This window comes from Gossypium arboreum, chromosome 2 (genome assembly GCF_025698485.1).
Source record: "Gossypium arboreum isolate Shixiya-1 chromosome 2, ASM2569848v2, whole genome shotgun sequence".
Lineage (NCBI taxonomy): Eukaryota > Viridiplantae > Streptophyta > Magnoliopsida > Malvales > Malvaceae > Gossypium > Gossypium arboreum.
The window spans coordinates 98258897-98273528 of record NC_069071.1 but is presented as its reverse complement, the minus strand read 5'-3'; positions in this window follow the sequence as shown (position 1 = coordinate 98273528).

The following is a 14632-nucleotide window of genomic DNA, read 5'->3' as shown; positions in this document are numbered from 1 at the left end:
TTATTCATGTAAATTCAAAATTTCAAGTTCATCTCTTTCACATATAAATACCAAAAATTAAGTATTTACTAGCTTAAACTCTATTAAACCTTAAAACATCAATCTATCCCTACCATTTTCCCCATGGCCGAATGCTCAAGACACCATAAAACTAAAAATTTTGTCATGGGCTATGTAATGAACTTAATATCTAACTCAAAATATGCTAAAAAAATCCATAAGCTAACATGAATTTCTCACCTTATTTATGACTTAGAATCACCGAGTGGTTGCTCCCTCTCTCCCTCTTAGAATCGGCCAAGAAGAAACAAGAATAAAGACTTGTTTCTTTCACCCCTTTTCTTCTTCTCTTTACTCTATTCGGCCAACTTGAGCAACATGGTAACCTTTTTTTTTTTTTTATTGTTTCCTACATACCACATTATCACAAAGTGTTTATAATATGGTTAATCCCATAGCATGGCCGGCCACTAGTTCATCTTTTGGGTATTTTGACATGCAAGGACAACATTTTCTAAAATGCATCAATAGGCCACTTTAACATTTGCCTAGCACATTTCTAAATTTTCTCACACAAATCCTATTTAGCAAAATTCACTTACAATTAACAAAATTCAAACATGAAATTTTCACACATGCCTATATACATATAATAAGCATCAAATATAATGGTTAATTATTTTTATGACTCAGTTTTGTGGTCCCGAAACCACTTTCCGACTAGGGTCACTTTAGGGGTGTCACAACCCGGGAAAGGCGAATGTAGTCACTGACTCCTTGAGTAGAAAGTCATTGTTCACCTTGAAAGCCATGAATACTCAGTTGGCTATGTCTAGCGATGGTTCGGTCTTAGCAGAGTTGAGAGCTAGACCGACATTTCTACAAGAGATTCGTGAAGCTCAAAAGATGATAAAGAGTTGCAAGCTAAGATGACTCAGTGTGAGATGGAATATGAATCCGAGTTTCGTATTGGTGTTGATGGATATTTAATGTTCAAAAATAGAGTTTGTGTACCCAAGGGCAATGAGTTTATTCAAAAGATTTTGCGAGAGGCACATAGTGGTTGTTTGTCCGTCCACCCGGGCAGTGTAAAAATGTACGACCTGAAAAAAATGTATTGGTGGTCGGGGATGAAAAGAGATATTTCAAAGTTCGTTTCCAAGTGTCTTGTGTATTAGCAAATGAAGGCTGAACACCAAGTACCTTCAGGTCTACTTCAACCTATAACAGTTCCAGAACAGAAGTGGGATCGGATCACTTTGGATTTTGTGACGGGTTTGCCGGTGACCCCGGAGAAAAAGGATGTTGTTTGGGTTGTTGTGGATAGGCTAAAAAAGTCAGCATATTTTATACCAGTGCATATTGACTACTCCCTTGAGAGATTCACTAAATTGTATGTTTTCGAGATTGTGAGACTACACGGGGTACCCTTGTCGATTGTTTCAAATAGGGACCCGAGATTTACCTCGAGATTTTGGAAAAAGTTACAAGAGGCATTGGGAACAAAGTTGAGTTTTAGCATGACATTTCACCCGCAAACCGACGGCCAGTCGAAAAGAGTGATTCCGATTTTAAAAGACATGTTGCGGTGTTTTATTCTCGAGTTTCAAGGTAGTTGGGAAAGGTACTTTCCATTGGTTGAATTCGTCTACAAAAATAGTTATCAGACAAGTCTGAAAATGGCACCTTATGAGGCTTTGTATGAGCGAAAGTGTAGAACACCCTTATATTGGACTAAGTTGAGAGAAAATCAAATTCACGGGGTCAATTTGGTCAAAGAGACTGAAGAGAAAGTTAAAGTTATTCGCGACTATTTGAGGGATGCTTCAGATAGACAGAAATCTTATGCGGATTTGAAACGGAAAGAGATCGACTTTCAAGTTGGCAATCGGGTGCTTTTAAAAGTATCCCCGTGGAAGAAAGTACTTAGATTTGGTAGAAGAGGCAAGCTGAGTCCTTATTTCATAGGACCTTATGTGTGACACCCCTAATGTGACCCTAGTCGGAAAGTGGTTTCGGGACCACAAGACCGAGTCACAAAAATAATTAGATGTTATATTCTGTGCTTATTGTATGTGGAATTTGTATGTGTGAATATTTCGTGCCTTGATTTTATCAATTAGGTGCTAATTTGTAAGAAAGGGCCCATGTGATAGGACTTGAAAATGTGATAGGTGAAATTTAAAGTGGCCAAATAATGCATGAGTTATTGACACGAGGGACTTGCATGTCAAATGGACCACTTTTAATTTAGTGGCCGGCCATAATGATGGTTGATAGATATTATATGCATTTTATTTTAGCATGACAATAGTTAATGGCTTTATAGTATGGAAGAAAGAATAATTAAAAGAATGGAAGAGTGATAGAAACAAGGTATGCTCATCCTTCTTTTCCCCATTGCCGTACCTAAAAAGAAGAAATGAAAGTTAAGGCATTTGGTTACCTTTAAGGAAATAAAGGTAAGAGTGTGTTCATCTTCCTTACCTTCTTGCACAGCCGAAACAAAAAGGAAAGAGGAAGGAACTTGTCTAGGGCATTCGGCTATCTTGGAGGTTAAATAATGTAGGAGTTCATGTTATTTCTATTGATTTTTATGAGAATCTAGCTAGTAGTCAAGCTCTTATTGCAACCCATATGTTGATTTTTCTTTAGTTTTGGTGACAAATTGTGCATACGGTATTATGGGGTAAATGCAAAAGGATAGTGTTTTGATGTTTTGGATAGAAATATTAGAAAGGGAAAATATGAGCTACCTAAATAGATATATGTGAATTTAAAAGATGGTATGAACAAATGTGGAGTTTTGCTAGTTTAGGATTATTCGCCAAGTGTTTATGTGGTGGAAATTAAGTGTTTAATGAAATGAAAATGATATTATATGGGGTATGTATATTCGCCATATGAGTAAATATGATAGGTATGATTTGTGTTTTGGAGATGTGTTCGATGTTGATTATATGATTCAAAAATGAGGTATGTTAATGATGAAATATAATCGGCCATGGAAGTAGCTCCTTTTGGAAGTATGATTCGTGGATGTTTTAGAATTGGCCTAAGTGTTTTCGTCATTAACATATATATATATATTGCGAAAGTATGCACGAGGAATTGGTTAAGTACATTGTTGTTAAATGCTTGTTATTTTGTATAATTGTTGCCTAGCTACTAAATGAACTTAGGATATTATGGATAAGTTCAAGAGTGACAAAATTGAAATGAAGTAGGCTTGTGCGAATGAGTTTAATGGCTAACTAAAATTGTTAAGTGCTTAGTTAATGTGCATATAAGTAAGTGAAGTTATGTTATAATAGAACTAAGTATGGCTAGTAAAGCCTATTTAGTTTTCTTGCTATGTTTGACCATAAATATGATACATATTTAAATCTATTGTTTTAGATATAGATTAAATGATATGTGATTGCCAAATGTGATTGTTAAGTGAATAATATTAGTTAAGTACTTAAGCAAATCTATTGTTTTACTTAAGCTTAAGCGCAAAGAGGATCAAAGTTGGATAGGGGAAAGAGAAAGTAAGCGAATAGCCGTGGGTATCTAGTAAATCGACCACTTTCGAGGTAAGTTTTAAGTGATTAAACGTTGAATAAATTCAATCATAATAGAACATAATGGGTTGATTTAATAAGATATGGTGTGGCCATGATATGTTTTAAACTCAAATGGTAAGTTCATAAGTGTTTGGACTTGGAAATTTAAGAGCAAATTGTAATAATTTGCTTAGGACAGCAACAGTAACGTGATTTTAGAAAATCACCATAAATTATTAGCGTGGAATTATAGGCTGAATAAAATATGTAATCAAAGCTTAATTAGTCTAGTTTCTTATAAAAGAGGCCGTGTGAGCAAAGAAATTTCCTATAAAGAGATATTTAAAGTTGTGTGAGACGGTGTTAGAATGACTCCGAAATCCCCTATTCTGTTTTTAGAAAATCATTATAATTTGTACAAAAATGGTTATAAGACAAAATTTATATTCTTAGACTCCTTAATGAGTCTAGTTTCAAATGAAATCAAATAGAACACATTTTGAATTTTGTACAATGAGAAATTTGATTCGTAGTGAAGAGTGGTCAGATTAGTCAAACAGTGAAACAGGGGAAACTTTAAGAAAAATCTGGTGTTGATTGGCAAAACCTAAAATTATGAAAATTTTTAGTATGGAAGATATATGAGTCTATATTCAGGGAAAATTAACGGCAATTGATTTGGAGTTTTGTAGCTCCAGTTATAAATAATTTAGTGACTATTGCTCAGGAAAAACAGATTGTAGTGAATATGTGATTTTGTTGTAAACATTAATGAAACTGTTTGAGTTGCTTATAAGCCATTGTTGAAATTGATGTACAAGGTAAATATATATATGTGTGGTAAAGCCGAATGGCTGATATGAGACATGTATGAGATATGTATATGTGGTAAAGCCAAATGGCTAATATGAAATATGTATGAGGGATGTATATTTGGTAAAGCCGAATGGCTATTGTGCAATACGTAGGAGATGTGTATATTGTGGCCGAATGATCAAATGTGAAAGGTGTGTATTATTAGATAATTGATGAGGCAAATGAATTACAAATATGACAGTCGATGTGAATGTTGTAACATGTGATTAAATGTACATGAAACTTGGAAATATATTCCGGGTAAGACCCGATGACCACGTGTGGAGATTTTATCCGGGTTAAAACCCCGCAGGCTTTATGCCAGAATATTATCTGATTAATGTTCGAGGCTTCGTGCTCGTACTATATCCGAGCTTTAAAGACCCGACGGCTAAATGCTAGGATTCAAGTAAGACTTTGATATTGAGTATCTGCAATAAGTTACCATCAAATAAGTATTATGTATTTAAGATGTTCAGTGCGTATTACTTACTCATCGGCGGAATGATTTCGAGGTGAATTATCAATATCAAAGAGGTAGGTAATCGTGATTAATATTATAACTCCAAATATGAGAATGACCTAATTGGTAATGGTATGCTTGTATAATGAAGTATGTGATGAAATATTCTTATGTATTAATGCATATTCGCCCAAAAGCCTTATGATTTGAGTATGGGTTGGGTTCATTAGATGTGCCAAGACAAGGTAAGGATTATGTCTTATAAGTTTACGTATATGTGATAAGGAATATGTCTGGTTCTTTATGTACCTACGGTAATTTAGTACTTGTCATGTTGAAATACTTAAAATATGGATGTGATTATGAACAAGTGGAAAGGATTATTGAAAGTTGAAAATTGATGAAGAATGTGCTTTGGGAATATTTGACCATCTAGGTCATTATTATTGAAAGTATATATGAGACAGCCAAGTGATGCGTTTATTGATATTATAGTTCGAGATGAAGCTCTAGGTTAACCTCATCGAATAGTTGAAATGAATGACCAATGATAGTGAATGAGAACACTTTGTTTTGCTCAAAACTTACTAAGCATTAAATGCTTACTCCGTTTCTTTGATTCTCTGTCTTATAGATTTTGGCTCGTCACCACGGGACTCGGGATTGTCGAAGTCGAAATCGCCCACACTATCAAAGCCCTTTTGGTACACTTTTGGTTGAACTCTGAAAATGGCATGTATAGGACTACCCTTTTTGTTATTAGTCAAGTACTTTGGTGTTGTATATATTTGGATAGCCATGCGAAAATGGCTTATGTATTTTGAGCATAGTGGTATAATCATTTTGTATGTATACGGTTATTGAGAGGTGTGGATATACTTGGTAATGATGGACCATGGGAATGGTTAATCATGATCATATTTTGTGCTATATATGCTAAAGGGCTAGTTGAATCATGGAAACTATGAAATAGGTAAAGTCTACCTTAAAGGCAGATGCTGACAGCAGCAGTGTTGTAAATTAGAAAAATCACTAAAAATAGTAGTAATGGATTTAAATAGTGAATAAATTATGTAATCGAACCTTGATGAATCTACTTTCATATGGAAGTAACGAAAAGATCATATAAATAGTATAGTATGAGATGTTAAAGTTTTCGTGGATCAGGGGCAGAACGATTTCTGGATCCCCTGATCTGACTTTGGAAATTCCTTATAAATTAACCAGAGATAATTAGAAGTCATGACATATATGTACAGATTCATTTTTGAGTCTAGTTTCATTATAAAAAAACGACATAAGTATTGAAGCCCTGTACAGGGAGATATATAAGTTGTAATGCATGAAGGTCAGAGCAGTCGAACCCTGAAACAGGAGAGACTTTAACTAATAAACTGTACTAATTGGCCTGACCAAAAATTCTAGAAAAAAATCTGTAGATGGATATATGAGTCTAGTTTCAGGAAAAATTTACAAAACTGGTTTTTGAGTTTTGGAACTCAAGATATGATTTTTAAGGCGACAGTGACGTAGTTAGCCAGCTTGTCTGAAAATTTTTAAATGGACTGTGAAAGTAAATGAATTAAGTCTGTTAGCACCTCGTGTTCGACTCCGGCAACGGACTCGGGTACGGGGTGTTACATTATGAGGTTACTAAGAGAGTAGGGCCTGTTGCCTATCGATTAGTTTTGCCACCAGAATTGGAAAATATTCACGACGTGTTTCATGTATCCATTCTACGTCGGTATAGATCAAACCCTTCGCATGTGATTGCACCAACCGAGGTTGAAATTTATCCGGATATGACTTATGGCGAAGAGTCGGTCAGGATTTTAGCTTGAGAAGTTAAACAACTAAGGAATAAAAGTGTAGCACTTGTGGAAGTTTTGTGGCATAGACATGGATTTGAGGAAGCCACATGGGAACCCAAAGAGACCATGAAAGATCAATACCCGAACCTATTCATCGGTAAGATTTTCGGGGACGAAAATCCCTAAGGGGGAGAAATGTAACAGTCTGATCGAAATAGTGGTCTCGGGACCACAAATTCAAAGTCGAATAAATTATTTTATAATTATTTAGATGTTATAGCATGTTTGTAAGAGTGTATGAAAATTTTGGTGAGTTAATTGTGACATTTGTGAGCCCAATTGTGAAAAAAGAACTAAATCGCATAAAATGCAAAAGTCCTATTTTGATAGCTAAAAGTGCCAAATAGCTAGAGAATCTAAATTGGGGGTCTTTAAAGGGCAATTAGACCCTTTAGGGAGGCATGGCCGGCCATAGGAGACAAAGGTGGTCAAATTTTCAAAGTTTGGTATGTTAGGTGGCTTATTTTGACTAAAGTAGAAATAAAATAATCAAAGGATGATATCATCTATAACATCCCGAATTAGGGCCTAGTCAGAATAGTGGTTTTGAGACCACAAATACAATGTTGAAATAATTATTTTATGATCATTATGAGGCTTAGGATATGAAAATAAACATGTGTTAAAGTTTCATGAAGAAATTCTATGTGTAAGGTGTCCAATTCGAATTTAATGACCAAATTGAATAAATTGCAAAACTTGGGTTTTAGAATTAATTAGGGTGAAATTGCTATGGATTATTAATTAGAGGTCCTTAAAGAGTAACTTTTCCAATTTCTATGTTTTTGGACAAAAATAGACATGCATGAAAAATTTTGGAAGTTTAGTAATGAAGGGCATTTTGGTCATTTGGTTAATTAAAAAATAAAAAAGGAAAAATAAGCCAAAATCATGTCATTCATCTTCTCCATGTTGCCGAAATTTGCATGCTCCCCATAGCTAGGGTTTTCAACATTTCAAGCTCAATAATAAGTGCTCCCTAGCCCCTTTTTAATGCTCTTCGTATTTTTGATATCCTCATAACATGCTCTCTCTATTTCTACCCATATTTCAAGCTAGGGTTCATGTTCAAAAATTTACCCATGCATGAGATGTTTGTGTTTTGATGATTTATGGAGGAATATGAAAGTTTAAAGGATAATAAACAACTTTTACTAAGTAGTTCTTCATAGAAATGGCTTAAGGGACCATTTTGTAAAAGTTGTGAAAATGGGTAGAAAAATAAGAAATGAAAGAATATGTGGGCTGCTATAGGCAAGAAAAATATTCAACTAGGCTTGGGTAACTTAGAAATTTCATGCATTTCATTATACGAGCCTTAGGACTAAATTGTAAAAGTGTGAAAGGTTAGAGGCAAATTGGTCATTTTGCCTAAAGGTGAGTTTTAAATCCTAAAATGAAAAATGTGATGTATTAATAGTCAAATTTTATTGATATAAACCCTGAGTAACCAATTCCAGAGGTCGACCGTGGAAAATGAAAGGTTTCGGAATAACCAAAATACGAAACTGAAGCAATTAATAGGTAAGTTTGTATAACCCGGAGTAAACTCTTAATACACTTAAACATGCATGTTCTTGAATGTATGAAAATTTAGATATTCATGGCATGATAATTAATAAATGTGCTTGTAACACCCCCTACCCGTATCCATTGCCGGAATAGGGTACGAGGCATTACCGGAGTTTACTGAATATTTTCAGATGATTCTGAGTCATTTATTATTCATATTTTGAAAATAATCATAACGTCTCTCTATTGGGCCCCCGAAGCCCCAAACATACATTAGAAACCAACCGGAATAAAATCGAGATCATAGAAAAAAATTTCGCAAAATCTTAAATTTTATTTTCATCTAAGTACTTACTATTTCAATGCTCCTTATAATTAAACATGTTACCATTCAATCAATAGCTTGGCACTTGTCTAAGCGTCAAACAACATCATCGTTACTATACTTGCACATATTTCATCTAAATTCAACACTGATATACTTATTTTCTCGACATATCACACTTGAGTTTAATAATCGTCTCAATTTACATAATTTCCTTGTATCAACATATCAAAGATAATCATATATGTACATGTCATGAAACATATCATGCTCTTATCGTTTCTTCATAAGCATATATCATTCATTTCATTATATCAATATTTCATGCTCCATCATTTCCATATATTTTATGTATATTTATTCTGGTAATAGTTTATATCAAACTTAACATAAATTATATTCCATGTACTTATACTTATTTCGTTTATCTATCTTCATAATTATTTCATACAACTATTTTGTACATATATTTCCATATGATCAGTTCTTGTAAACATTTCACACAACCATTTCATATAACCATTCGTCATCTGATACGTATTACCTGAATATCAATTGTTCAATAGATGTCATAGCGTCTCCCATCCACGGTCTTATTTATCTTTGACATAATGCCATAGTGTCTTTCAACTATGGTCTTACTCATTTTCTATCATGTTGCCATGGTATCTTTCAACCATGGTCTTATTCTTTTCATGTCACGTTGCCATGGTATCTTTCAACCATGGTCTTATTCATTTCATATCACGTTACCATGGTATCTTTCAACCATGGTCTTATTCATTTCATATCACGTTGCCATGGTATCTTTCAACCATGGTCTTACACATTTCATATCAGGTTGCCATGGTATCTTTCAACCATGGTCTTACACATTTCATATCAGGTTGCCATGGTATCTTTCAACCATGGTCTTACACATTTCATATCAGAGAGCACACTCCCATAAACCTCATCCTTACAGTGGGATTACCAGTCCAGGCTAAATCCCCTGTAATATAAACTCATAGAGTATTGTCGGGATTACTAGTCCAGGCTAAATCCCCTGCAACGACAATTACTCTAATGAGCTTGGTCTGAATTACAAGTCCAGGCTAAATTCAGACCCTAATTCGAATTACCTATCTGGGCTAAATCCATTTTACACGTATTCTTCGGGAGGGCTCTATCAGAATAGGATCACCCGTCCGGGCTAGATCCTTTTTACCGTCAATTCCTTTTCAAAGATCCATCGAATTTTCCTTTCATTCAACCGGGATTTCTTCAAATTTTATCAAATATATCAATGTTTCATAAATTTTCATATAATGAACATTCAAATCATATTCACATCAATAACATACAATCTCAAGTATTTAAGAATATAATTCAAGTTACACGAACTTACCTCATTACTTGTTTGTGTTTATAATTTCATTAATCTATATCTTTTCTTTTCCACGATCAAGTTTCATATTTGAGTCGTCCGGATCTTTATAAATAAATTTGATCATCATTTTCATTCATTTCATATTCTAATGCATTTAATTAATGCCCTAGGAAAAATTACCATTTTGCCCCTAAACTTTTAATTAATGATGATTTCATCCTTAAGGTCAGGAAAATAAAATTCTTGCAATTTAATCCTTATTTCTAGCTATTATTCTCATAGATATTGATATCAATCCATGAATTCTATAAAATATCAAAATATTCAATAATTTCAAAACTTTTCAATTTAATCCCTAAAACATGTTTTCCCCTATCTTAAACTAAATTAATAATTTCATTCAATTTTGTAATTTAAATAATAAAATTAATCCATTTAATGCAATTTGGTCATTTCTGACATTTTTACAAAATTGAAAATAAAGTTTTACTTTTATTCAATTTAGTCCCTGAGCCTAAAATATGCAAATTAGCCATGCTAAATGAATATTCATATATGTTTTCCTCCTCCTCCACTTCATTCCACATCCTTAATGTATATAACACACTTGTAAGTAACATTATCTATATTTTTTTATTATTTACTTTTATGAATATTCAAGCTGTCCATCTGTGTCATAATCACTAAATTATTCATATCTGGAGATATAGAACTCCAAATTAAGATCCGCTAATTTTTCCTGAAACTAGACTCATATATATTCTTACCATAAAATTTTCAAAATTTTTGGTTTAGCCAATAAGTGCAGTTTATGCTTTAAATTTACCCCTTTTCTGCTGTCTGACAGTTCTGACCCTTCTTCACTAAAAATTTATTATCTCCTCGTACAGAATTAAAATGATATTTCTGTTTGTTTCTATTGAAAATAGACTCATTTATGATTCTAAAAATATAAATTTAAGCTTATAATTATTTTTTTTTAATTTTTTATGATTTTCCAAAGTCAGAACAGGGGAACCCGAAATCATTCTGACCTTGTCTCTATAAGCTTACATAAGCTTACATAATTTCTTCTATAAGAAACTAGACTTAATAATATTTAATTTAATATTTTATTCATCCTATAATTAGATTTCTACAATTTTGATGATTTTTCAAAGTTAGACTCTGCTCGCTGTCCAAAACTGTTTTAGTACAAGATATTAATTACCATGTTATAACACCCTTATTTTCTTTTTCTACACCATTTCTCATCACTTTTTCTTATTTTCTCTTCACTAACATATCAAGAACATAGGACCTTATGTAAGAAAAGTCTACTATAACATTATTTGCATGCTTTGTCAATAATAACAAACTTAAAAACATATTGAAATCTTGATATACTTACCTTGTTCTATTGATACTAATCTTTAACTTGATTTTCTCTTTCCTCCAGCTTCTATTTCTTGAATCCAACTTGATATTTTAACTCTCCATGGTCTCCTTAACATTTTTCTCTCTTGGTAGCTATGGAAATTCTTTTGATTTTTGGGTGAAAATGGTGAATTTTTGGTAAAAGGACCAAATTGTAAAGAAAGTAAAATTTTCTTTCTTTCTCTCTTTCTCTCACGTTAGTGCATGAGAAATATGGATGAGAATTTCTCATCTTTCTTTCTTTATATACTAATAAAATAATAATAAAATAATAATAAAATATATTATTAAAATATTAATAAAATAATATTATCTAATTAAATAATTATAAAATATCAAAATATCTCTAGCATCATTATTACTTTCTAGATTTCTCTCTCTTCCAATTGACCATTTTGCCCTTCATTATCTTTTTAAAATTTCATCCTTGACTCATCATTTAATTTGGTAAAATTGTAGTTTAGTCCCTCATAGTTATTCATCTATTCAATTTGGTCCTAATTCATCCATTTTCCTTAGTTTCTAGATCATTTCACCCTTAAAATATTTACACTATTGGTCCTTCAACTTTTTCATATTTACACTTTAACCCCTCAAATTTTGAGTATTTACTCTTGTGCAACAAAACTTTTCTCATGTAACACCCCGAACTCATGGCCGTTACGAGGTGTTACCGGCTTACTACATTTATTTCCCCCTATTTTTTTTTGTTCCAGGCAAGCTGGCTACTGTATCGTGGTCGCTTTAAAAATCATATTTTGAGTTTTGAAACTCGAAATCCAATTCCATAAATTTTCCCTGAAACTAGACTCATATATATATATGGGGGAATTTTTGTAGAATTTTTTTGTTAGGCCAATTAGTACAGTTTATTTGTTAAAGTCTCCCCTGTTTCAAGGTTTGACTACACTGAACTCTGTACCTTACGATTTAAATATCTCCCTGTACAGGGCTTCAATGCCTATGCCGTTTGTCTCTAATGAAACTGCACTCGATAATGAATTTGTACATATAAGGCACGACCTCTAATTATCTCGATAAAATTTACGGTGAATTTTCTAAATCAAAACAGGGGATCCAGAAATTGCTCTGGACCTGTTTCACAAGAATTTAATTAACTCCTAACATACAGCTCATATGGTCGTTTCGTTTCTTCCATATGAAAACAGACTCATCAAGCTTCGATTTCATAATTTATTCATTATTTAATTCCATTTCTACTATTTTTAGTGATTTTTCAATCTCACATCACTGCTGCTGTCAGCATCTGTTACTAAAACAAACTATGCCTATTTCATGATTTTCCTTGATCTAACTAATAATTCATCATACATGTCACAATTTATGACCATGACTAGCCATGCCAAAGGCTAATCATCACCGAGCATCTCCCCACTACACTATTACCAAATCATGAATTTAACACGAAAATAATCAGCCATGACATATGGCATAATAATCGAGTAGGCCTCTACCAATACTCAACCAAAACCGAATTACCAAGACTTGTGTCCAAACATCATAGAACCAATTCCAACCGAACATTTATGCCATTTTCGCATGGCTAAAAGTTTACATACCAAATTTCAACAAAACATAATAGCCTATACATGCGAAATGTTCTCCTAGACCAACTAAGAAGAAAATACCAAAAGTTGCTAGCGGTGTGATGACTTCGATGACGGTCCCGAATACGCAAAAAGTCGAGTCCAAGAAACCTAAAATAGGTGACAAGCAAACACCGAATGAGTATATAACTCAAGAAGTCATAAGCATTACACTACCATCCATTAATAAAATTTTCACAAGAGGAAACAACGAAATGAGGCTAAGTACTCCATCCATACCGAACTATGCCATAGTTTCTTAGACCTTACGATTCAATCTCATTCCAAGTCCTACATTGACATTTCATACGCTATTCAATAGAATAATTGAGGCATTTCCATACATCATTTTATTTTCGTTACAATCATACAACTAAACGAACTTTCACCTATTCCACGATGAACCTTATGTACGTGACTTCAATTATAATCATCACATAGGTTCAAAACTTACCACACTCAACTCCAAATATAAACATAGCACCTATTAGCCATGAACTCAAGGTACTTACCCTTTCCGCTGTCCGAAATCGACTCGGTAAGGTCACACCCTTAATATAAATAATTGATAGAAAATATATATATATAATGGGTTCGCACACATAGTGCTTAATAATCAACCACGCACACTTAGTGCCATGTACTTTAAACTCGCACACTTAGTGCCATGCATTTCAAGCCCGCACACTTAGTGCCAATCTCACAACCGTGAACACTTATTGCCCGCACACCTAGTGCCGAAAACCAGCCACTCTATACGCTTCACTTCCTTTTTACATTCGACAATTTCATCTCATTAAACACAATTGCATAGGTATTACGATCATTTAAATCAATACCAACTATATGCTTAATGACTTACCTTGTGTTGGGTAAAATAATTCCAAGTCGGCTACTCGATGACCTTCGATTTCCCCTTGTTGGACGCCTCTCCTTTAGGATCTTGAGCTCATTCTAGCCATCTTCCAAGCCAAAATCAAATAACCAAATCTCCTTCCTTCTCCTCACTCACTAAGAATAGCCAAAGAAAAAAAAGATGAACACTCCTCTTCCCTCCTTATTTTATTCATCTTTTCCTTTTAATTCCTTTCTTTAATTTATTTTAATTTGCTTACCAATATTAAATAATAAACAACATAAACTTGGAGGAATGGAACCATGCTTGGCGGCCACTTAACATGAATTGGGCACTTTGACATGCAAACCCAAACTTTCCTATTTTACTACTATTTGGTCCTTACTTATTTACCTATCATAATTTTCTAAGTCTCTCAACTAGATCCTTTCAAGCAAAATTCACATTCCTAAGATAAAATTAAAACATCAAATTTTTATACAAGTATTATCACACATATAAGATGTGCAATTAAAATTTTAACTAAATTTTATGACTCGGTTTTGTGGTCCCGAAACCACATTCTGACTAAGGTCAAATTAGGGCTGTCACAACTCTCCCCCACATAAGGAATTTTCGTCCCCGAAAATCTTACCAGTGAAAAATTTGGGATGTCGATCCTTAATAGAGTCCTCAAGTTCCCAAGTGGCTTCTTCGATTCCGTGTTTATGCCACAACACCTTCACTAATGGGATTTTCTTATTTCGCAACTCTTTTACTTCACGCATCAAAATGCGAATCGGCTCTTCTTCATAACTCAAGTTAGGCGTA